At 52.1% G+C, this 24,132-nt stretch overlaps 1 long non-coding RNA gene across 1 annotated transcript in view; it reads right to left on the bottom strand.

Moving 5' to 3' along the window:
* The window catches only part of LOC144336820 (uncharacterized), a 41,011-nt gene extending 25,280 nt beyond the window's left edge, over window positions 1–15,731 (bottom strand). Inside the window, exons 1-2 of the long non-coding RNA XR_013409143.1 lie at window positions 15,621–15,731; window positions 14,662–14,933 (exon numbers count right to left, since the gene is read on the bottom strand). This is a non-coding gene — a long non-coding RNA (uncharacterized LOC144336820). The remainder of the gene's footprint in view (window positions 1–14,661; window positions 14,934–15,620) is intronic.
* Window positions 15,732–24,132: the final 8,401 nt, after the last annotated feature.

A 24,132-nucleotide genomic window follows, 5' to 3' on the forward strand; every position in this document is an offset into this window, starting at 1 on the left:
GATGTCATGGACAAGTGATGTCATGGAGAGGTGATGTCATGGGAGAGATGATATCATAGGGATGTGACGTCATGGGGGAGGTGATGCCATGAGGAGGTGACACCATGGGAAGGTGACATCACAGGGTGACATCACAGGGGAGGCGATGTCATGGGAGAGATGATATCATGGAAAGGTGATGTCATGGGAGAGGTGATGCCATGGGAAAGTGATGTCATAGAGAGGTGATGTTATGGAGAGGTGATGTCATGGGGAGGTGATGCCATGGAGAGGTGATGTCATGGGAGAGGTGATGTCACAGAGAGGTGATGTCATGGAGAGGTGATGTGATGGGGAGGGGATGCAATGGTGAGCAGATGTGCTGGGGAAGTGATGTCATGGGGAGGTGATGTCATGAGGAGGGGATGTGATGGGGAAGTGATGTCACGGAGAGGTGATGTAATGGGGAGGTGATGTCATGGGGAGGGGATGTGAGGGGGAAGTGATATAATGGGAGTGGTGATGTCACAGCAAGGTGATGTCATGGGGACATTATGCCATGATGAGGGGATTTGATGGAGAAGTGATGTCATGGAGAGGTGATGTCATGGGAAGGTGATGCCACAGAGAGGTGATGTCATGGGGCAGTGATGTTATGCAGAAGTGAGATCATGGGAGAAGTGATGTCATGGGGAGGTGATGCCATGGGGAGGTAATGTCATGGAAAGAGGATGCCAGGGGAAGGTGATGCCATGGGGAAGTGATGTCATGGGGAGGTGATGTCACAGGGAAGTGATGTAATGGGAGAGGTGAGGCTATGGGGAGGTGATGTCATGGGGTGGGGATTTCATGGGGAGGTGATGCCATGAGGAGGTGATGCCATGGGGGAGGTGATATCATGGGGATGTGACGTCATGGGGGAGGTGACGACATGGGCAGGTAACACCACGGGAAGGTGACATCACAGGGTGATATCACAGGGAGGTGACATCATGGGAAGATGTCATTGGGAGGTGACACCATGGGGAGGTGATGTCATGGAGAGGTGATGTCATGGAGGATGTCATAGGTAAGTGATGCAATGGGGAGTTGAAGTGATGGGGTGGTGATGTCATGGGAAGGTGATGCCATGGGGAGGGGATGTGATGGGGAAGCGATGTCATGGGGAGGTGATGTTACAGGGAGGTGATGTCATGGTGAGGTGATAACAGGGGGAGGGGATGTCATGGGAAGGGGATGTCATTGGGAGGTGATGTCATGGGAGAGGTGATATCATGGGAGAGGTGATGCTACTGGGAGGTGATGTCATGCAGAGATGATGTGATGGGGAAGTGATGCCATGGGGAAAACAATGTTGTGGCAGTGGTGATGCCATAAGGAAGTAATGTTATTAGGGAGATGATGTCACGGGGGTAAGCCATTGGGGGTAAGGTAAGCCACTGGGGAGGTGAAGTTGTTGGGGAGGTGATGTTGTTGGTGGAGGATATGTCATTGGTGGAGGCAGGATAGTGGCGACACCTGTGTGCGGCCACTGAACACCTCATGGTTGTGGAATACTGAGCTGTGGCAGGTGACTCCAGGAGGGGAAGGTGGGCTCTTGCCTCAGCAGGGCTTGCCCGCAGGCTGTGCCCAGTCCCAGCTACAGCAACTCCAGAGGGACTGAGGGTAGGGCCGGGTAGGTGCTCGGGCCTCCCCGGGAAGGTGGGACCTGGGGTGGTGGTGGGGAATACTGCACTGAGTCCTGCCGCAGCCCCAGAACCAGGACCTTTCTTTGCTCCCTTTCCTCGCAATGAAACAGAGTGGAGAGCTGGAAAACCATAAGTTTCAGCGCCCAGACCTGGACCCAGACCTATCTGCCTTCAACCTCAGCTTTGAGCAGGCAGGAGCTGGCAGGAGCGTGCTGTGCTGGGGTGCATTTAGGCTGGAGGTTGGCTGCGGACACTTGGAAGATGCGTAGCTGGTGGGATGCCAGGTGGGTGTCAGGACTCCTGGAGGCCTTGAGTGTCGGACAAAGGAGTTTCTGGGCAAGGTACTCTCTCTGGGTGTTAAAGAAAACCACCTTTGTGCTACCAAATGCAGTGCTTTTCTTTTTGGTTGGCACTTAACATATTTGTCGGTACCATATTCTAACTGGAGTTATGTGACTTCCTGGTGCTGTGGTCCAGAAGGCATCATTGTTACCTGTACTGACTCTTCCTAAACAACAGGCGATTCCTCTGCTGCTCCTGTTTCCTTGTTTTCAACTTGGAAAGCAGCCCTTTGGAAAAGGGCAATTTTGCTTTCCATTCTATAGGTGGGGAAACCGAGGCTGAGAGGCTTAGAAGCGCGGCCAGCTCTCAGCCTGCAGAGGCGACCTGGGAGGCCCTCCCTGTCTGGGAGGCTTCACACCGTCGCTGCCAAGTGGACAACTGCTTAATGTATTTTCCCCCAAGCTGAATAAATGGGCCTTTACAGAAATTTAGTAGGTGAATAAACCACAGATGAAAAATCAAACACTTAGAAAAACCATTTAACGTTTTTATTTACACCATAGTGAAAATACCAGCTTGGTTTGGGATCGGAGCTGTTACATAATTTGGGATCGGAGCCTAACATAACGTACTCTCAAGTTTTGCAGGTCCCCGAGGCGCCCAATTTATATTCCATTCTAACTTGGAGAGGATGAATGGCAGGCGGTGGCGGGGAGGGAAGGGTGCCTTCCTGGGAGCCGGGGAAGGGACGGCAGCCTGGAGGAACGGGAAGGCAGCTTCGGCATGTATGTAGGGCAGGAGAGTGGCTTATAATGGAAGGATTGTAATTTATTTTGACACTGATCATGTATTATTCAGCTAGAGTAAAAATAAACCTTATTAGCCAGGAAAATAGATCCCTTTCTTTACGCCCACGCAATGCCAACTGCAACATCACAGTGATGATCAGGACAATAGCGGCGTTTGCTCAAACATCTCATCAGGCACTCGAAGAATCAAATCCCTCGTTGGGAAGAGATTTGCAAACATGCAAGTGCATCTACATAATACGCTTCATCTCTCCCTGAGCCTCCGAGCTCCCAGAGAGGGAACCTGCGCCCAGGAGGCAGCCCCGCCTTTCCTCAGCCCATCCCCAAGCCTGGGCCACCTATTTCTGAGCCTGGGCCACTTGTCCCCAAGGCTGGGACACCTGTTTCTGAGCCTGGGTGGCCTGTCCCCAAGCCTGGGACACGTGTTTCTGAGCCTGGGCCACCTGTTTCTGAGCCTGGGTTGCCTGTCCCCAAGCCTGGTGTTGCTGTCCCCAAGCCTGGATCACCTGTGTCCAAGACTGGGCCAGTTGTTTCTGAGCCTGGGCCACTTGTCCTCAAGCCTGGGTCACCTGTCCTCAAGCCTGGTGCTCCTGTCCCCAAGCCTGGATCACCTGTCCCCAAGCCTGGGCCACCTATTTCTGAGCCTGAGCCACCTGTTTCTGAGCCTGAGTGGCCTGTCCCCAAGCCTGGGACACCTGTTTCTGAGCCTCGGCCACTTGTCCCCAAGGCTGGGACACCTGTTTCTGAGCCTGGGTCACCTGTCCCCAAGCCTGAGCCACCTGTTTCTGAGCCTGGGTCACCTGTCCCCAAGCCTGGTGCTCCTGTCCCCAAGCCTGGATCACCTGTCCCCAGGCCTGGGCCACTTGTTTCTGAGCCTAGGGCACCTGTCCCCACCTCTCTCACTGACAGACACCACCCATCCCTGCAGACAGGATCAAGCCACACATTGCAGGAAACCTTCCTCTGAGCCTCCCCAGTAACTTCCAGCCCACTTAGAGTCCAAACCCAAACCCCAGCCACCTCCTCTACTGGGAGGCAGACGCATAGCAGAGTCCAGAAGTGTGCGCTGATCCCTCATGAAGGAGGACCAGGACACATGGGTCCAGAGGCCAGGGCAACCCGCAGTTCAGGTTGCATGAGAGAGGCTGACATGGGGACTTGACCATGCTCCCCACACAAGGCACAGCCCCTCCTTCCCTCACCTCCATGTACAGGGGAACCCCTCCCTTGCCCCCACACGAGGGACCCCAGGGATTGTGGTGGGAAGAATTCTAAGGCCATTCCCCAAGCCCCACACCCTCGTATGGTGGCCCTCTCAAGTGCAGGGAGACCCGGGAAGCGAGGGGGCATCACCCGGGATTATGTCACATCACACAGCCACAGCAATGACTCAGGATGTCATCAGGTCCCTAACAATGGAGTGCTTCAAAGGGAGAGTGTCCTGCTTGGGCCTGCACTAATCAGGCAGGAAAACTCTTAAAAGGGAGTCTAGAGGTTTGAGACAGAAGTCAGAGAGACGCACCCTGCTGGCCTAGAAGAAAGAAAAACCCCACTGTGAGCTGTCCATGGTGGCCTCGTTGCAAGGACACACGGGCAGTCTCCAGGGTGGACGGCATGGCGGCCTCGTTGCAAGGACGCACAGGCAGTCTCCAGGGTGGACGGCAGCCCCATCCAACAGCCAGCAAGAAAGTGGGACCTTAGCACTACAGCCCCGAGGAACTGCATTCTGCCAACAACCTGAACAAGGCTGGAAGAAAACCCCGAACTCCAGAGAGGAGCACAGGCCCGGCCAGCACCCACATGGCCACCTGAGGACCCCCCCCCAACCCAGACTCCTAACCCACCATGCCCGGGGAGCATCCACAGGGGTGACAGTGACGTAGACTACGAATGGGTGGTATTTGCCCCAGGCATAGACAGCCAATGCAGAGGTGCCTGAGCCTGCACCCCATCCCAGGAGCCAAGGAGAGTGAATTTTTATCAAGATACAGCATGATGGCCGGGCGCGGTGGCTCAAGCCTGTAATCCCAGCACTTTGGGAGGCCGAGACAGGTGGATCACGAGGTCAGGAGATCGAGACCATCCTGGCTAACACGGTGAAACCCCGTCTCTACTAAAAAAATACAAAAAAATAGCCAGGCGAGGTGGTGGGCGCCTGTATTCCCAGCTACTCGGGAGGCTGAGGCAGGAGAATGGCGTGAACCCGGGAGGCGGAGCTTGCAGTGAGCTGAGATCCGGCCACTGCACTCCAGCCTGGGCGACAGAGCGAGACTCCGTCTCAAAAAAAAAAAAAAAAAAAAAAAAGGTAAAGCACAATATCGCAAAGGCATCCTTTAAAAACGTGACCTGTGCTTTCACTCAGGATGTCAACTTTTGCTACGTAAAATGTGTTCATCACCTCCAAACCTCAAACAAGAAGTCAGCTTTAGGGTCTGAATGAAAAACAGTCTTGGGGTGGGTGAGTGCACCTTCCATCATAGGGACACTTTGCTTCTACCCATCGTGGTGGGGGAAGTCACGGAGACTCCAGGTACCCGGCTCGGGGACGCTTTCTGCCATTGCATTTCTCCACCTGGAGTGGCACCAGAAGTTTCTGGAAGGTGATTTAAACCAACATTCTATCCAAAGATACATCAGAAGACTGCACTGCCCCCTCCGACACAGCGTGGGTAATTTACAGGAGTCCTTCTACCACAAACTGCTTTAAAGCTCAGAGCTGCAGTGATTTCAGGCCCTGAAGTTCAAATAGTGCAGTGATTAATGCAGCTGAACAGCCCCTGTGAAAGAGCTAGAGTGTTTGCTCTGTTTTTAAATATATAGATACATAGATATATAGATATAGATATACATATATATACACATATATATAAAGAGAGAGAGAGATACAGGGTCTCACTCTGTTGCCCAGGCTGGAGTGCAGTGGCACCATCTCGGCTCACTGCAACCTCCACCTCTCAGGCTTAAATAATCCTCCCACCTCAGCCTCCCAAATAGCTGAGATCACAGGCGTGCACCACCGCATCCGGCTTTTTTTTGTTGTTGTTTGTATTTTTGATAGAGTCAGGGTCTCACCATGTTACCCAGGTTGGGATTACAGGCGTGAGCCACCTCTCCTGGCCTATATATATATATATATATATATGTATTTTCTACAGAGAGGGTTTCGCTGTGTCACCTAGGCTGGAGTGCCGTGGCGCCATCATAGCTCACTGCAGCCTCAAACTCCTGGGCCCAAGCAATCCTCCTACCTCAGCCTCCCAAAGTGCTGGGACTACAGGCACCACCACACCCAGCTAGACTGTTCACTATTGTTACAGTTGTGGTTCCACTGGGCGCTTTGTCTGTCCTGTTTTATGGGACCACTCTGCAAAGCTCCAGAAGATACAGTAAAAGTAAAAGTAGGGCCGCCAGGCGCCGACCAGGAATGGGAAGAGGCTGGGGCAGGGACCTGACCTCTACCTGTGACCCTGATGGAGCAATATATGGTTTAAATGTGAGCTCACATCCTATGAAGGAAAGAATGTCATTTTACATGTTTTTTTTTAATTGCTGTTGTTTTGTGGAGGTTTTTTGTTTGTTTTTTAATAAACCATGGAGTGGTTTCTCGTTCTTACAAGGTCTTTTGGCAGCTCAGAGGTTTAACTGCTTTAGGCCAAATGTGCGGGCGCTGGGAGTGGGCACAGGCGAAGCCACCGGGGTGTGGGAAGCTGAACGCCGCTCAGCCAGGAAAATGTAACAATGAGCCTCCATGGCAGAAGTGGGAGCAAAAGTTAAAGGTCAGCAACGTGGAACCTTCCTCTCTTCTGGAAGTCTCTAGAACTGGTGTTCCTGGATCATACAGGGGCCTCAGATCCCCTGATCACAGCAATGTGCCAGCTCATGGGTGTGTCCCCAGCCTCAAGCTCATGACTCTGTCCTGGTGGGTAGCCCCCAAAAAACACAAATGCAGTCCCTCCGGCAGTTTAGATGGGAGGGACCAAGGTGTCCTTTCTCTTGACACTTGGCCAGGAGCCCATTGCAGGGCCAGCTCTCGGAGCTGTAGTCAAACAGCTTCATCCAGACAAGCCGGAAGAGGGGCTGGGGTGTCTCTGTCTTGCAGACAGCTCCCCAAAACTCATTTCCAAACAAGAAGGGAAGACTCACTAACAAAAGAAGAGTAGAGCTGACCACTCCAGTTTCATTGAGAGGATATTCAGCAAGACTTCCTCTTCTCGAGGGACAGTTCTGGCCGGAAAATAGTCATAACAACAAAAACAGCTAACATTTACTGAGGGCAGATCGTGCCCGGTACTTCACGGATATGACTTAATTGGAATCCTTACTTTAAACCCCAGGATAAAGAGCTCTTTCTTTCTTCATTTCACAGCCAAAGAAACAGGCTTGGGTAGCTGGTGTGGCCTCTCCAAGTCCCCACGGCTTTACAAGGGGACAGGAGTGCTGCCAAAGGGGCAGCCCTTGTCCCTTTCTTCCCTGGAGAGAAGCAAGCTTTTTTATTATTATATTATCCTTAGTACAAAAATAGTATGTTTTTGATCATTTTTTAAAGAGACATAGCCAAGCACGGTGGCTCATGCCTGTAATCGTAGCACTTTGGGAGGCCAAGGGGGGTGTGGATCACTTCATGTCAGGAGATCGAGACCAGCCTGGGCAATGTGGTGAAACCCTGTCTCTACTAAAAATGCAAAAATTAGCCAGGAGTGGTGGTGCACACCAGTAATCCCAGCGACTCAGGAGGCTGAGGCGGGAGGATCGCTTGAACCCAGAGGCAGAGGTTGTAGTGAGCCGAGATCTCGCTACTGCACTCCAGCCTGGGCAACAAAGCGAGGCTCCATCTCAAAAATGAAATTAAATAAGTAAAAGCGATGTAAAAACTCCTTCGGCTCATACACCTTGCCACCGTCCAGCCGTAATACCCCTGTAATAATCATGATGATGTCTGAGAGTCAATTCTTTCAATATTCTCTATAGTTGTTTTTTTTTAATAAAAACGGGACTGAACACTATATATACTCTTTTGTTCCTGGTCTTCTTTTTTCCATGATCCAGGTGGTTTTATCCCCCAGGGTCTCCTCTTCTTCCTCCTCCCTCTTGCTCGTCACCCTCTCGTTGTTGGGAAACTGCAGATTGTTCTCTTCCCCATGTCCCCTCCTGCTGGGACCTCAGAAGCTGCTGCCATTCAGTGAGCCACTGCCCGTGGTTGCCATAAGAAGGGATGCTAGGAGTTCAAGTTCCTGGAGCCTCAACCACATTGGCAGGAACTGCCTCACCCAGATAGCTCCCCCAGCTCAGAAATCCCAAGCCTCGGGGTCCGAGAGCCACCCAGAGCGGAGGCAGAGAGGAAGATGGAATCAAAACCGCACAAGCCCGACTCTTCCCCGTACCAGTGCTCCAACCCGTGGAGCTGACAAACAATCTTAAAACAGGAATTTTAAAAATAAGGGAAACAAGAAAGGGAAGAGAAGTCAGGCAGTGGGAAGAGCCACTCCCCTCAACAGGAGTCATTTTCTGTCCAAAGTCTGCTCTGCCAGCCATCCTGGCTTTACTCCTGGAATCCATCACTGGCTAGGTTTTACAGGGGCTGCCATGACAAAGCACCACAGCCCAGCGGCTTAAACACGGACACTTACTCCCCACAGTCCTGCAGGCTGGAAGTGAGATGGAGGCACAGGCAGGCTGGTTTCTCCTGAGGCCTCTCTCCTTGGCTTATGGACACCATCTCCTCTCTGTACCCACGGGGTCGTCCCTCTGTGTGTGTCTGTGTCTCCCTCCCATCTTCTTATAATGACGCAAGTCAATGGATTAGGGCCCACCCTAATGATCCCATTTTAACTTAATTCTGAAAAAACTATAAATACAGTCACACTCTGACGTCCTGATGATTAGGATTTCAACATACAAATTGGGTAGGGGACTGTATTGACATTTTGGACACACACACACACACACATACACACACCCCTCTATTGCCACAACTGAAAATAGCTCCAAACATTGCCAAATGTCTCCTGGAGGAGGGGACACAACACCACCCGCTCCCTGAGAGCCATCGCCTAGACCTGAAAGGAAAGGAGGATCCACATGGGATGCTGTGGCCTCCCGAAGCCCCACAAGACTCCAGACAGAGGAGGAACTTGGCCACTGGCTTACATCGGGCTGGCCTCATTCACCACCCTGTGGGGAAATCTAGGCATGTGGCTTCAACAGTGCAAGGGAATACCGCCAGGTCCCCAGGTCCCCAGGTCCCCGCATGCCTGCTGAATCCGTGATCCCATTTCAGGGATAGAGCACCTGGACGCATCAGCGATGCTGACTTGCAAAGCTGCACAGAGCCGCGGCCACCCAGCCCGGCTCCCTCACTTCCTGAAAGTGCAGAGAACCACTTGCCCAAGGTCACAGAGTTCCACCTGATAGGACTGCAGCCTGGTCTCCTGGCACTCGGCCCAGTGCTCTCCAAATGGCCACAGGGTCTGGGCACCCAGGCAGACCGTGGCATGGACACCTCCCCTCTGGGGCCTCAGCAGAATCCCCAGCAAGCACCCTGGCCAGACAGAGCCAGATAGAGCCTGCCTGGACTCTGGGAAAAGATTTCCCAGGAGCGACCCCAGGACAAGGACTTGGAAAGTCCCCCCACCCGCCCACAAGGAAGGAGCACCCCACCTGCGAGGGTTCCCACTCTCCCAGGCGCAGTGTTTCCCTCCGGCCTGCACACCCCTTGGAAGCTGCAGCCCTCCCTGCCAGAGGCCCCCAGAGCCCCTCACCTCGTGCCTCCGCACGTCCTCCTCCCTGTCCCGGCCACTCCGCCAGGCCATCGAATGGGAGAGGGAAATTAAATCTGAGCCTTGATTTTGTGAGGAAAATAATGAAAGTGCACAAGGTGAAGTGAATCAAGAAAAATGACACAAGTGACTGGCTAAAATAAATGTTATCAAAGAATCAGGGAGGGAGAGGCTCATGTGAATGTCCACGTGGGGAAAGAGAGGACAAATTTCACATCTTGTGATCAAAGCTCCATTTCTCTTCACGTGCAGTTACCAGGCTGTGAACGCTCGGGCCCAGCCAACCCTTCCAAAGCCAACAGCTCAAAGCCAGCAGCTCGAGGACCATGCTGTGGAAACGCGGTCCCTCACAGAGTCAGTGACTCCCAAGACACATTGGCCCCAATGAGCACCAGATCACAAAGGTGTGAGCCGGGCTTGTAAACACATGCAGGCCTTGGACCAGAAGCCCAACAGGATTGGAATGCATGCTGCCTCTCCTTCCTAATCGTTTTGAGCTGCTTTTGCTGGGAATGTGCCATTTCCAGGGGGCTCTTCAGCTTGTCCCCTGAGCAGTGAGTCTTGTTAGAGGCAGCTGGAACACTGGTGAATCATGAGCCTGATTTGAAGGGACTGGATGTCCAGGCTCTGTGATTCCCAGACACCTGCCACTTACAGCCCTGCTGAGAACTCCCTTCAGCTCAGAGCCTTCCCTGTAGATCCACCTTGCAGGCCTTGGGATGAGAATCTAAGTGAGGTGGCTTCTCCATCGCCTCTGCCTTCTTCCTGCCTGGGATGTGTATGCAGCACCCGGAAGCAGTGCAGCCGTTCTGCAGACTAGAAGATGAAAGGCACCTGCTATGGAAGGCAGGACAAGGGAAGAGGCCTGGGTTGTGTCTCAGCTCTGCACCACTTTCCTCTGAACATCTTGGCACAAAGATTTAGGGACAGCAAAGAAGAAGGGAGACAGGACAGCCAGGACATAAAGTTGACACCAACAGCAAGGAGGGAAAAGAGTCCGACACTTCAAAATGGTCTTCTGGGGTATGGAGCAAGAAGAAGCCACAGGGTTGGTTCTGTTTTCTGAGTGACTGATGCCTTATCATTCTTCGGGTCTCAGATCAAAACACTTGATTGGAGAAATGCACCCTGACAACCCCAGCTAAAATATCCACCATCACCCTCCCCACGACCCTGCACGCTCTGTGAGGTGGGCAACCCTTCATCTCTCTCACCACTCCAGATAGATGGATGGATGGATGGATGGATGGATGGATGCATGCATGCATGCATGCATGTAGGGTGGATGACAGAAAGATGGGCAAATGATGGATGGATGGATGGATGTAGGATGGATGAGAGAAGGATGGACAGATGATGGTTGGATGGATGGATGGATGGATGGACGGATGGATGGATGGATGGATGGAAGGATGGTAGGTAGATGATGGATGGATGAGAGAAGGATGGATGGATGATGGATGGATGGATGGATGGATGGACGGATGGATGGATGGATGGATGGAAGGATGGTAGGTAGATGATGGATGGATGAGAGAAGGATGGATAGATGATGGATGGATGGATGGATGGATAGATGGTAGATGATGGATGGATGAGACAAGGATGGACAGATGATGGATGGATGGATGGATGGATGGATGGATGGATGGATGGATGGATGGATGATATGGATGGTTTGGCTGTATCCCCACCCAAATCTCATCTTGAATTGTAGTTCCCATAATCCCCACATGTCATGGGAGGGACCCAGTGGGAGGTAATTGAATCATAGGGGAAGTTACCTTCATGCTATTCTCATGATAGTGAGCTCTCATGAGATCTGATGGTTTTATAAGAGGCTTTTCCCCTTTTGACTCAGCACTTTTTCTTGCTGCTGCCACGTGAAGGACACTTTTTTGCTTCCCCTTCCACTATGATTGTAAGTTTCCTGAGGGCTCCACAGCCATGCTGAACTGTGAGTCAATTAAACCTCTTTCCTTTATAAAGTACTCAGTCTCAGGCATGTCTTTATTAGCAGCATGAGAAGAGACTAACACAGATGAATTAATAAATGCCCAGGGATCTTCCTCGTGTACCGCAGTGCCCTTCAAACACAAACTTGTTTAAATAAAATGTAGTGATTGTTTAATTTGGAGCAGCAAGGCAGAAAAATCTATCTAAACCATGAAGACTGTCTCACACAGAGAGGAAGGCACCAGCAAACTTTCACACAGAGCAGACCAGACTTTGGCAAATTGCTGGTCCTGTCTGTGCCCATTTCTCAAGAGGGCTTCATAGCATGTTCCAAGGTGGCTGGCTGGCCTATAAAATCCAATGGTTTTGTGGCCAAGTTAAAGGCGGCAATATTTTCCAAAGCCAACAGCTCAGAAAAGCTGATCACTCTGAGACTCCAAGGAATGGGACTTCTGGCTGCAAATCCTTGAAACACAAGAAAGAAATAGCTGCTGGACTCAGGGTGGGCTGGGGTTCTAGATGGGGCTCCCCAGCATCCCTCCAGAGTGGGAAGCAACTGAGCTGAAGGTTGGTTCTGGGTGACGGGGCCCTTCCGGGAGAGGTGGTGGAGGCTACCTTCAGTTGTCAGGGTACCCAGAACTGCAAGATGGTGCTCCTGGCATGGCCTCCACCAGGCTGCAAGATGCACACAGCCCTTGTTACAGGCCGGGGCCGTGAGTCTCTGCCACAGGCAGAGCCTTCCTGGGCAAATGCCTCCCCGATGGTGCTTGGGAGAAACGGAACTTCATTACACAGATTAATAAAACATAAATATGGGTTTGGAAATCTAATAATAGCTGGTTTATATGCTAACAAGCCCTCCAAGCAGCAAGTTCAAGGTCTTTCCATGACCAAGCAGAGCACCGAGAGGGCCTGGGGCTCACGGCAGGGGAGCTCTTGTCTCTTGTTTTGTCACCCCGCTAGGTAGCCTTCACCCCACAAAACAGACACATGGATAACAAATGACATTTCTGCTAGGTGAATCTGATTTTCCTATGACATTCATAATTAAAAACAAGGACATGTTCCCATAGAGAAGAAAAACCCCACTGACGGTTAGCGGGAAGGGCTAAGGACTGACCCCTTCTTCAGCAAGGTGAGTGAGCAGCGCCATGTGTGCTCCCAGGGCTGGGGGCAGCTCTGCACACCCAGTGGACAGCAGACACATGTCCTGCAGCAGCTTGGCCCTGGGCTGTGCCCCGGCGGGACCTCACGACATGTTTATTGAACTGGATTGAAGCAGCTGTCTTAGCAAGCCCTACAAGCCTGTTTACAGCGCTCACCCTTTCTGACCTCATTACCCACCCACTCTGGCTCTCAAAACCCCTCCACTTTGACCTTCAGAGCCCACAGTCAGTCATCAGCAAAATCCCCTGTACCTCCAAGCACTCCTCTAGAGTGTCCCTTCACCCAGTGGCTCCAGCAGGGCCCTGGCTCTCTCCCCCATGGTGCATGCCTCCCCTGCTGCGTCTTAGCTGGGGGCCGTTTTCCCTCCCACGGCCTTGGCCCACGGAGCTGAAGCTGGGTGGGTGGCCTTCTGCTTTTCACCGTGGCTTTCAGGCTACACTGGTGAGCTTCCGCTTACTGTCTAACAAATGACCAAAAAACAGCGGCACTAAAGCTACACACCACAGCCACAGCGGTTCCTTCCCACAAATCTGTGGGCTGTCTGGGTGAATTTTCTGGTCCCTGCTGGTCCCAGCTGAGCTCTGTCACGTGACATGCTCCCCAAGCTGGTGGGTTAGCGGCTGGATAATCTCGCTGGGCTTCCTCACCCGTTGTGCACCAGCAGACCATCGGCCAGGGCTCCCAGTTCTCCCCCAAGCAGCATCTCACCTTCTAGCAGGCTGGCTTGGGCCTGTGCCCGTGGCAGCCTTGCAACCCCAGGTCCAGCAAAAGGACAAGCCCCGGTGAACATGGGCTTTTCAGCCTTCGACTCTATGTCCCACTGGTCAAAGCGAGGTATGCGGCCAAGTCCAGAGTCTGTGCAGGGCCCCACTCACCAAGACCCCACCCACCAAGAGCAGAGACACAGGATGGGAGACTACTGGGGCCATTTTTGCCAACAGTCTATGTGCAGACCCCGTTCCCCCCCTCCACAGTCAAAGCCTCCTCTCTAAGTCCTACGTCAGTGGGCGTGGTGGCCCCATCCCCTTTGCCAAGTCCCCCTCCAGCCCTGGTTCCTGGAAGGCTCAGCTTCTGTTGCTCACGCTCTGTCCCCACCCCACTCCCACCCAGTCATGGGGAGTCTGACTCCTTTCGGCCCTCACCGAGCATTGGCTGAGCTCCTCCCTCATGGCCATGTGATGTCAGACACCCTCACAACTGCAGCTACCATCCTCCCAACCCCTCCCTGGGCCACACCAACTGCAGCAGCCCTTCCCTGTAACCCCCGTAGGCCCTCCCTGCACTCTTGCCGCCGACTCCCACCCCTCCAATAGCTTCTGGGCCCCCCTCGCCTTTGCTTCATCTTTAGAGGCTTCCTTGCAAGACCCTCATGTCCTGTCGTTTTGGCATCCTGCAAAGCCCCCGTCCCAGGGACAGCCGCCGTCCCCCAACTCGCAGCACCCGCATCCTTCGGCTCAACGAGGATGAGGAACAGCTCATGCCATCGGCCTCGCTTTACACTCAGCCCACGAATCTCAAGGGGGCCCCTCACCCTCCCTGCTGGCCCGGCCCCCAGCCCCTCCACACACTGGTCTCCTGAGTGGTGGCATCACGTCACTGCCTCAAATGGGAGCTTCCAGGAGTTTCCACAACCCACCTCGGTGCCGGTGCCCTCCACCTTCTCCCTTGTCACCCCAGGGGCCAGTCCAGGCCCCTCTCCAGCGCCAGCCCTCCCCCTGTGCACTAAGTTCACCCCCTCGCCCCTGCCCAGGCCATCACCCCAGCAAGCCTGCTTCCGTCTGCTCCCTCCTGGGATAGTCCCTCTGCCATGCCATCCCCAACAACACATGAAACTCACCTACCGCTGTATTTCCCCTTAACCAACAAGCACACAGAACATAATGCACAAGGCACAGCTCCCTCCTGGCTTCCCCCACTCCCCTCCACAGAGAAACGCCTCATAAGAGCCATCCACACCCATGATCTCCACTCCCTCTCCCGCCACTGTCTCTTGAGTCCGCTCACTCTGAGCATGACCTCCATGCTGCCACCCAACTTCTTGGCCAAGGTCATCAGTTACCTCCGCGCTGCTGACCACGGTGGCCCACGCCAGGTTCTCAGCAGCAGCCCGCAGCCGCGTGATGGCTCCTGCCTGCTGGGCGTGCTTTCGTCCCGTCCTCCAGGATGTCACACCCTTCTGCTTCGCCATGCACTTCTCTGGTCACTCCTTTGCTCAGGAACACTGTGTGGCCACACAGGTGGGTCCTGCACAGTTCCAGGGGTGCGATTCACATGACCTATGAGGTGAATGGTGATCCTGTAGTCAGGGGACGTGGCTGCTTTGCCTTTGTGGATTCCACTCCTCCCCTGCCTCCTAACAGTGGGGCCCAGGTTTTCATTCTGGGATCTCTCCCTCTCTCTGCCCACTCACCCGCTGGTGAGCACATCCAGCCTCAGCCCTACACTCAAATCTCCTGAACGCATGTTCTCTGTCTGTGATCTTTCCTCCAAATGTCAGGTCCACTTTTCCTAGAGATTCCCCAGTAGCGCCACTGGGATGTCCAATAAGCATTGCATATTACCATGTCCAAATCCACATTCCCCAGAGCTGCCCCCAGCCATCTCTCAGCTCAGCCGCGACTCCATCTTCCAGTCCCTCCAGCCCAAAACAACGAAATCAAGTCATGTTACTCCTCTGCTCGAAACCCTCACATGGCATCTGACTCACACAGAGCAAGAGCCAAGGTCACCAGAGCCGCCCTCCAGGCCCTCAGGATGTGGCTTCAGCATCCCTTGCTGTCCTCTCCCCAAGCCCACTCCGGCCTTCTGGCCTCCTGTCTGCTCCTGGAGCCTGGCCATGTGTTTCTGCTCATATTCATTTATTCTCACACTGCGATAAAGATACCACCCGAGACTGGTAATTTATAAAAGAAAGATGCTTAATTGACAGTTCTGCAAGGCTGAGGCGGCCTCAGGAAACTTACAATCATGGCAGAAGGCAAACAAGCAGCAGGCACCTTCCTCACAAGGCAGCAGGAAAAAGTGAAAAGCTCTGGGGAAACCGCCATTTATAAAACCATGAGATCTCGCGAGAACTCACTCATTATCACGAGAACAGCATGGGGGAAACCGCCGCTGTGGTCCAATCACCTTCCACCACTCCCTCCCTCCACCCGCGGGGATGCTGGGGATTACAAGGGAGATGAGATTCCGGTGGGGACGCAGCCGCACCCTCTCAGTGCCTCAGGACACTTGCACTTGCTGTGCTTCTGGCTGGAATGCTCTTTCTCCGCTGTCTGCAGGGCTCCTCCCTCCCCTCCTCCAGGTCTGCACCTGTTCCTCGCCCTCTCGGGAGGACTTCCCTGGTCACCTGCTTCCAAACGCGGCTCTCCTCTCCGTTTGCCTCCTCCCTTACGCCTTCTCCACAGTACTCAGCCTCAAACAGAAACATGTTTTACTTTTTAAAATACTATTGTTGCCTCCACTGGCATGCCAGCTCCACGAGGGCAGGGCTTTGTCTGTTTTGCTGACCATGGCACCCTAGACAGCCGTGCCTGGCACCCAGTAAGTGCTCAGTAAATCTTTTTGAGTGAATAATTAACACCTAAATGAAGACTCATGCTAAAAGCACAGCGGCAGCATCCCTCCCGTCCCCAGGGCAGCCATCTCTCCAGGTGCTGCGGGTCATCTGCCTTAACCAGCTCTTCTCTTCTGGCGGACTTCCCCTCATATTCCTGGGAGCGGCCCCGGCTACCAAAGGCATCTAGCACTGAGCCCCCAGGGTAAACCCTGGAGTGTCTGTCAGTACCCCAGCAAGGATGCCAAGCCTTAAAGGAGAGCCCTAGAACTATTCCTGCCCTGGGAGTCTGGGTCTGGGGGAGTGTGTGTGTGAGCATGCCTGTGTGTGTGCCCATTCATGTATGTGCATGTATATAGTTGTACATGTGTGCATGTGTGTGTATATGTGTGCCCTGTGTGAGTGTGTGCCTGTACATCTGTGCATATGTGCATATATGTGTGCACTATATAAGCATGTGCATGCTTATGTGTGTGAGCAGGCATGTATGTGCATGTGTGTACCTGTGTGCCCTGTGTATGCTTATTGTGTGTGCACATGCATGTGCATGTGTGTACATGTGTGCATACATGTGTGCCCCATATAAGTGCATGTGTGCTTATGTGTGCATGAATGTATGTCTGTGCATGTGGTTATGCATGTGTGTACATGTGTGCCCTCCATCAGTGTGTGCCTGCTTATGCATGTGTGCACATGCACATATAAGCATGTGTGTGGTGGCGCATGTGTGTGTACATGTATGCCCTGGGTGAGTGCATGCTTATGTGTGTGTGATTGTGCATGCTTATGTGTGTGTGATTGTGCATGTGTGCCCTGGGTGTGTGTGATGTGTGCACGTGTGTGTGCACATGTGAGAGTGTGGGGGGCTGCTGGAAGGCAGCTTACTCCCAAACTCATACTGTCCTCAGGGCATCTCACACCCTGAGGGGAGAAGGGGGTCCTGGGTGTCCCTGTCCTGAAACAGATCTGGAAGTCACCTTCCACTGCGGCAATGAGAGTGAAGGGCAGTGCCCACCCGCTGCCTGCTCTGACCACACACCTGAGGCAGGACCTGTTGCCTGCTCAGCACACAGTTCTCGTCCAGGGGACAATTCCCTTTCCTTGAGGCTTTCTCACTCTGTTTTCTTTTTTTTTTTTTTTTTTTTTTTTTTTTTGAGACGGAGTCTCGCTCTGTCGCCCAGGCTGGAGTGCAGTGGCCGGGTCTCAGCTCACTGCAAGCTCCGCCTCCCGGGTTCACGCCATTCTCCTGCCTCAGCCTCCGGAGTAGCTGGGACTACAGGCGCCCGCCACCTCGCCCGGCTAGTTTTTTGTATTTTTAGTAGAGACGGGGTCTCACTCTGTTTTCTTTCTTTTTTTTTTTTTTTTTTTTTTGTGAGGCAGGGCCTTGCTCCATCACCCAGGCTGGAGTGCAGTGGCACGATCTTGGCTCACTGCCGCATCTACCTCCTGGGTTCAAGCAATTCTCTGGGATCACAGGTATGTGCCACCATGCCCGGCTAATTTTTGTGTTTTTAGTAGAGATGGGGTTTTGCCATGTTGGTCAGTCTGGTGTCAAACTCCTGACCTCAAGTGATGATCTACCTGTCTCAGCCTCCCAAAGTGCTGGGATTACAGGCTTGAGCCACTGTGCCCGGCTTTGAGACTTTCTCTTTCTGAAGATAAATGTCTGCTGAGCTCACAACTGATGGTGCCCCTCCCCCACTCACACCACCCACTTGCCCCATCTGCTCTCTGCACATGGAGGCCAGAGCCCCCATTCCCAAACTCCCTTCAGACAGAAACAACTGGGACTGGCAGCTTCTGGGCAGCAAAGCTCAGCTCGGTCTGCCTTTTCACCCTTGTTTTAAGGTCAAAAGGAGAAAAATTGCTTCTCAGTTCTATGTTTCACCTATAGCTAGCCCTGGAACTAAATTAGTAGGTATTTTCTGCCTTATTTGAGTACAGTCAAGATGGGTGATCAGGCCCCACAGCCACCGATCTCCCAGGATGTCAAACGTTATGGGCTGCTCCGTATTCACTCCCCAAGTCCTTCTAGACACCGTGGGGAATATGGTCCCTGACCGTGCTGGAGTCCTCCCAGAAACTGTGGGGAATATGGTCCCCAACTGTGCTGGAGTCCCCCTAAACACTGTGGGGAATATGGTCCCCAACCATGCTGGAGTCCCCATAGACACTGTGGGGAATATGGTCCCCGACCATGCTGGAGTCCCCCTAGACATTGTGGGGAATATGGTCCCCAACTGTGCCTGAGTCCCCCTAAACACTGTAGGGAACATGGTACCCAATTGTGCTGGAGTCCCAAATGTCCAGTCAGCCCTGTGCACAGGAGCCCCTGAGCTGGAGTGGAAGACACACTCTTTGCACAAGGAATTGTTCTGGACATCTAGACATCTAGTAAGAGTAGAGAACTTGACAGGGCACAGTGCTGCATGCCTGTGATCTCAGGACTTTGGGAGGCCAATGAGGGAGGATCACTTGAGCCCAGGAGCTTGAGGCCAGCTAGGACAACATAGTGAGACCCTGTCTCAATCAATCAATCAATCAATCAATAATTTTTAAAAGAATAGAGAATTTACCATTAGTTGAATTCTTGGTAGTACAGCAGAGTGGTCATCTACACAAACTCTGGATCTAAAATACTGCGGCCAAAACCCCAGCTCTCCCACTTACTCTGTGTGACCGTAGGTAAGTCTCTCCACCCCTCTGTTCCTCACCTTCCCAATCTGTAAAATGGGTGACAATAATGAGCGCCACTGATATAGTTTGGACGTGTGTCCCCTACAAATCCCATGTTGAAATGTGGCCTCTAGTGTTGGAGATGGGCCTGGTGGGAGGTGCATGGGTCATGACGACGGATCCCTCATGAATGCTGGCTGCTGTCCTCACAGTAAGAAGTGAGTCCTCTTTCTGTGAGTTCATGTGAGACCTGGTTGTTTAAAAAGAGCCTGGCCCCTCCCTCCTGTCTCTCTTTTTTTTTTTTTTTTGAGACGGAGTCTCACGCTGTTGCCCAGGCTGGAGTGCAGTGGCGCGATCTCGGCTCACTGCAAGCTCCGCCTCCCGGGTTCCCGCCATTCTCCTGCCTCAGCCTCCTGAGTAGCTGGGACTACAGGCGCCCGCCACCGTGCCCGGCTAATTTTTTTTTGTATTTTTAGTAGAGACGGGGTTTCACTGTGGTCTCGATCTCCTGACCTTGTGATCCGCCCGCCTCGGCCTCCCAAAGTGCTGGGATTACAGGCTTGAGCCACTGCACCCGGCCCCTCCTGTCTCTCTTGATCCTTCTCCCACCATGTGATATGCCAGCCCCCTCTTCGCCTTCTGCCATGGCCGTAACCTCCCTGTGCAGCCTGCAGAACCATGAGCCAAAATAAACCTCTTTTTTTAATACGTTACCGTGCCTCAGGGATTCCTTTATGGCAACACAAATAGACTAACACATCTACCTTCTAGGGTGTTGTTAGGAGCCAATGAGTTAACACCTATAAAGCTTCTCTGTGCTTAGCACAATGACAGACTTGCAGCTATTCTTTTAGAAACCTAGAATGAAACAGATCAGGTGTTGGATCAGGTACCAGGTGATCACATTTGCCAACTAGTTTGGAGTCTCAGGTCTAGTATTCTCCATCCTCATGAGTCACTCACTAGGACTTTCAACCCAAGCCTCTACAGAGTAATGACCAGCAGGAAAAAGAAGCAGCTGCTAAGTGCTGGTTCCCTTTTGATCTTTATTTAAAGGAGGATTAGGAAATCCTGCAGAACTGAAAAGCCTAAAGTGAGGCTATGGTAAGGACAGAATTTTTTTAAGCAAGCAGATCAAAGAGGGAGGTAGCTCCTGGTGCTCCCAACATCTGAAGCGATTCTTTTAATCAGGCTTCAGACTGCCTGAAGGTTGGCAGGACGACAGTGTGGCTCACCATATCCAAACCCGCGTGCTCTCCAGGCAATGAACCACAGGGCTTGATCTTTTTTCCCTACACACCAGGACAAGGAAAAGAAGCTAGCTGTTGTTAAGCTTCATGCAGGGCCAGTGAGTTGCCTGTGTCACCTCATTAATCCCATGACAACCCTATGGGGTGAAAAATGTTATGCCCTTGTTGGAAACGAAGGAGCTAGGCCTCAGAGAGACTCTGTCACTTGCTCAAGGTTATACAAGACAAATGGGAAGTGAGAGTCACATCAAGGTCCACTCCGCACACACGCTCTTCCCACTGCCCCCAGGAAATAGCCTTTGGTCCTGGGCTCTCCGAAAATTCAAAGACAATTTGGGAATTGTTTACATCCCCAAATCTTCTGTCCTCCATTTTTTCTTACTGGCGTCCCGGGGGGCCCCAAAGTAGAGGAGGCACCATGGGTTGCCCCTGCATTTGCTGAAGTGTTCAGGAAGCAAAGTGTTCAGGAAGTGTTCAGGAATCCAGGAGCCACCGGCTCTCTAACGTCCCCTTTGCCCACCTGGTCTCCAGATCTTTCCACACCTGGGCTGTCCAGTCCCATTCTGATGGGGCTTCTGCAGTTAGCAAGGTCAAGGCCATAGTATATTTTTCAGAGAGCCACATGCCACCCTCAGCAAGCACTCCCAGGTCCCTCATTCATGAAGTGGGAGCACGAAGGTTGGTGCAGGCAGAAGAGAAAACTAGGACAGACTTTTCAGAAGTGGAGAAAAAGTAATACCCTTCGTAGGTGAGCTGCTGAAATCGTCCCACAGGGAGCATTTTGTTTTTGATGAAACAGTTGACATTTGCCTCCAGGATCCCAAACTGAGAAAAACGGAGTAGGCACTATTTATCCCAGCCAGGGATTGCAGTGTTTTGGCCGACACCCCCTGGGGCTCCAGCAGACTACTCAACCAAAATACAAAAACAGGAGTTGATGTGACGTCTTATCCATGCACAGTGCGACAGCTGGCGTCTGCTTTTTCCTGCATAAACAGGAGTTGACAAACAAGTTATAAGCAGGTGCCCAGCTGGTGTACTGCCCTCTGCTCTCCTGATACAGATGCCGTGTGCCCCCATTCATGCAAACCCATAGGGACTTTGGAGGTTGGGTTGAAGTGCCAGGACCACAGGGAATGGAAATGAGGTTTGTGGAACAAAAGCATGGTCTATGACAGGCCAGGTTTCAGCAGCTGACATGCTCGAATATTGTGGAAGCATTCTGGATCCAAATCTGCCTGCTGGGAGTAGCAGACGCTAGTGATATTTCACACCTTAGTGCCTCAGCCCACTTGACCTCAGTGCTATTAGTGAGAACAAGTCCCCCACCTCAGGAACCCTGCATCTCCCTGCTGTGTGGAGTCAGAGCTTTCTCTGATGCAATAGAGGCTGCTCTGCCTTTCATTGGCACAGCCCAGAGGCATGGGGAGGGGACACTCCCAGAAGTAACCTGAAAGAATAGGGGATGGGAGTTGATGGACAAATGGCCCAGCCTCACTTCCTTGACAAGCACAATAATGAGAGGCATTCTACACAGTGCCCAGAGTGCCCAGTAGAACTAGAGCTCAGTTGAACACAGCTGTAATCATCTCAATAGAAAACGCTTTCATTGAACTCTCCTCCTGCCCTATTCCACCCCCACTACCCCTGCTTCTACACCCTGGGATCACTGCCCCATGAAAGTAGCTGCATCCAAGACCTTGTCTCAGACTCTGTTTCTAGGGAATCCAAACTTAACAAAGAAAACAATCCTCAGGATGGAATCATGGACTGGACTGCTACCTGGAAAGACAGCAACAAAGACTTCATGACGGGGTCTTCAGTGATGTTAATCGCTTAAGTTAACATGTTAAGCACTGTCTCATGGGCAGTTCAATGCACACTGATGGGATCTTGCTTCAAGTCTGTGCTGCCTTGACTCTCCACTTTTCTGCCCCAAGGCTTTCTCCAAAACTGCAGAATGTCCCCCACACAGGGACAATCCTCAAATGATGAAGATTGGGAGCTGATGGATAAATCCCTAGGTGATGTTAAGTGTGACAACAATCCCTCTAAACTATAAAATATTTGCCTGTCATGTGTTGGGATGAGATTCAGGCATAAGGAAAGCATTGGCTTATACACTAACTAGCACTTGAAGTGTATGAAAGCAGTAGTGGTTATAATGATGGGAGAGTTTGCTGGGTTTTGTTAACTGCCTTAGATTTGATGAAAGAGAATGACAAGCTCAGGTCAGCCAATTATCAGCTCAGGCTATGTTGTCAAAGCCAGAACGCCTCCAAAGCATCATTTACAGTGACCCTCATCTCTTGCAGCCAGAGGGCAGATGGTGCTGAAAATCAGGACTGTAATTAAATCTAAGGGTGGAAAAACCATAAAAGAGACTGAATGTGTAGCTTTGACAGGTCTCCAAGGCTAATGTCAGGGATCAATACAGAAAGAGTGGGACTCCAAGTCCAGGGATGGAGACATGTGGAAGAATGCACCTGAGAATTTGGGACCTTATCCACTGACCTCTCCAAATTGAAAGAGAGAATTTTCTCCCCCTTTCTAGAGAGGAAAACCCTCTTAATTGGTGACTATGAAAAGGCAAGCCTTCATCTGATGATGCTCCATAAGGCGATGCTTGTCCTCGGGTTCCCTCTTCCTCTCCTCATTACCTCCAGACCAGTAACTAGTGTCAGTGATCAGCATATCCCAAGCAGGCTGTGAGAAATCTAGGATGAGTGGTGAAGGAAAGAGATGCTGAATTTCAGTTATGACTTCTCAGGGCCTGCTACAGCAGCAATACTAGCTGTGTTTGACAGATCCCTCTGGCTTAAGCCTTCCATTAGGGAGTTCAACTGGCCACCACGTTGAGATTCAGTGATAGAGGGAACACAAGGTGAGGCAGGTGCAGATTAACAGTTAAGGGGCGGACTGTAGCAGGCTCCCCCTGGCCCGCCCGATTTTAGCACTGCTATCGTGGACAGTTCTGTGCATTTTGACAGGGTCTTGGTTCAAACCTGGGCTACCTTGACTCCCTGCTTTTCTACACCAGGGCTTTCTCCAAAGCTGCAGAATGTCCCACACACAGAGACAACCTTCAAATGAAATTGGGAGTTGGTGGATAAATACTCCTGCCTTGCATCCTTCAGAAAGTAATTCTAAAGTGCAAAAATTCCTCATAGGGTCTCCAGCAGAATTAAGAACTAGCTGTCCACAGTGGTAACTGGCTTAACAATGGATCCTTGATTGATTCTTCCCTCCCCTCCTGTCCCACTACCATCAGTCTACTCTCCGGCTTCCTGGGAATCTGCTCTCAGTTAAGCTCCCTGTGCTGCAGCCCTTGCCTCAGGCACTGCAAGTGGGACATCCATGAACATTGGGTAATGTTTTTGCTTTGTACCTTAGCCAGGGGGCACTCACAATGTGTGAGATTCTGCCCAGTGTAGAGGAAAGGCAGGAGCCCTTGGGTGGCCCACTCTGTGGTTGAGCCAGACATGGATATGTGAATGATTCCAGAGATATCCAGTTTTTATCCATTGCATTGGCTTTAATTGTCCATGATTTAAATCATAATAACTATTGATCATTCCCACTTTCTGGGGGTATAAAGTTCTTAGGTTGCCTCAGTTTACTTTGGCTCATAAGACCCCTCCTGAAGTAGCTCCTTGTGACCTCTATGACCTCATGTCTCCTTTCCAGTCCCACCGAGGCACTCCGCACACATACAGGTGACTGTGGGTATCCAGGAGCCATGTGGCCACACCTGGGCAAGGCCCACCGGGCAAGGGGCCACATGGGAGAGGCCTCCACTTGTTCTTTCCCTGTCATACCTCTGACGACAGGGCACAACCAGTTGGCCACCTGATGAGGTGTTTGCTGCCATCCTGTCTGTTAGACCCAGAGCTCCATGCAGGCAGGAACTGCACCTGTCTCAAGCATCACCAGACATCAGCACCAAAGACAAAGGAGCAGGAAGGTGCTCAGTCAATGCACTAAATGAATGAA

This window comes from Macaca mulatta, chromosome 1 (genome assembly GCF_049350105.2).
Source record: "Macaca mulatta isolate MMU2019108-1 chromosome 1, T2T-MMU8v2.0, whole genome shotgun sequence".
NCBI lineage: Eukaryota > Metazoa > Chordata > Mammalia > Primates > Cercopithecidae > Macaca > Macaca mulatta.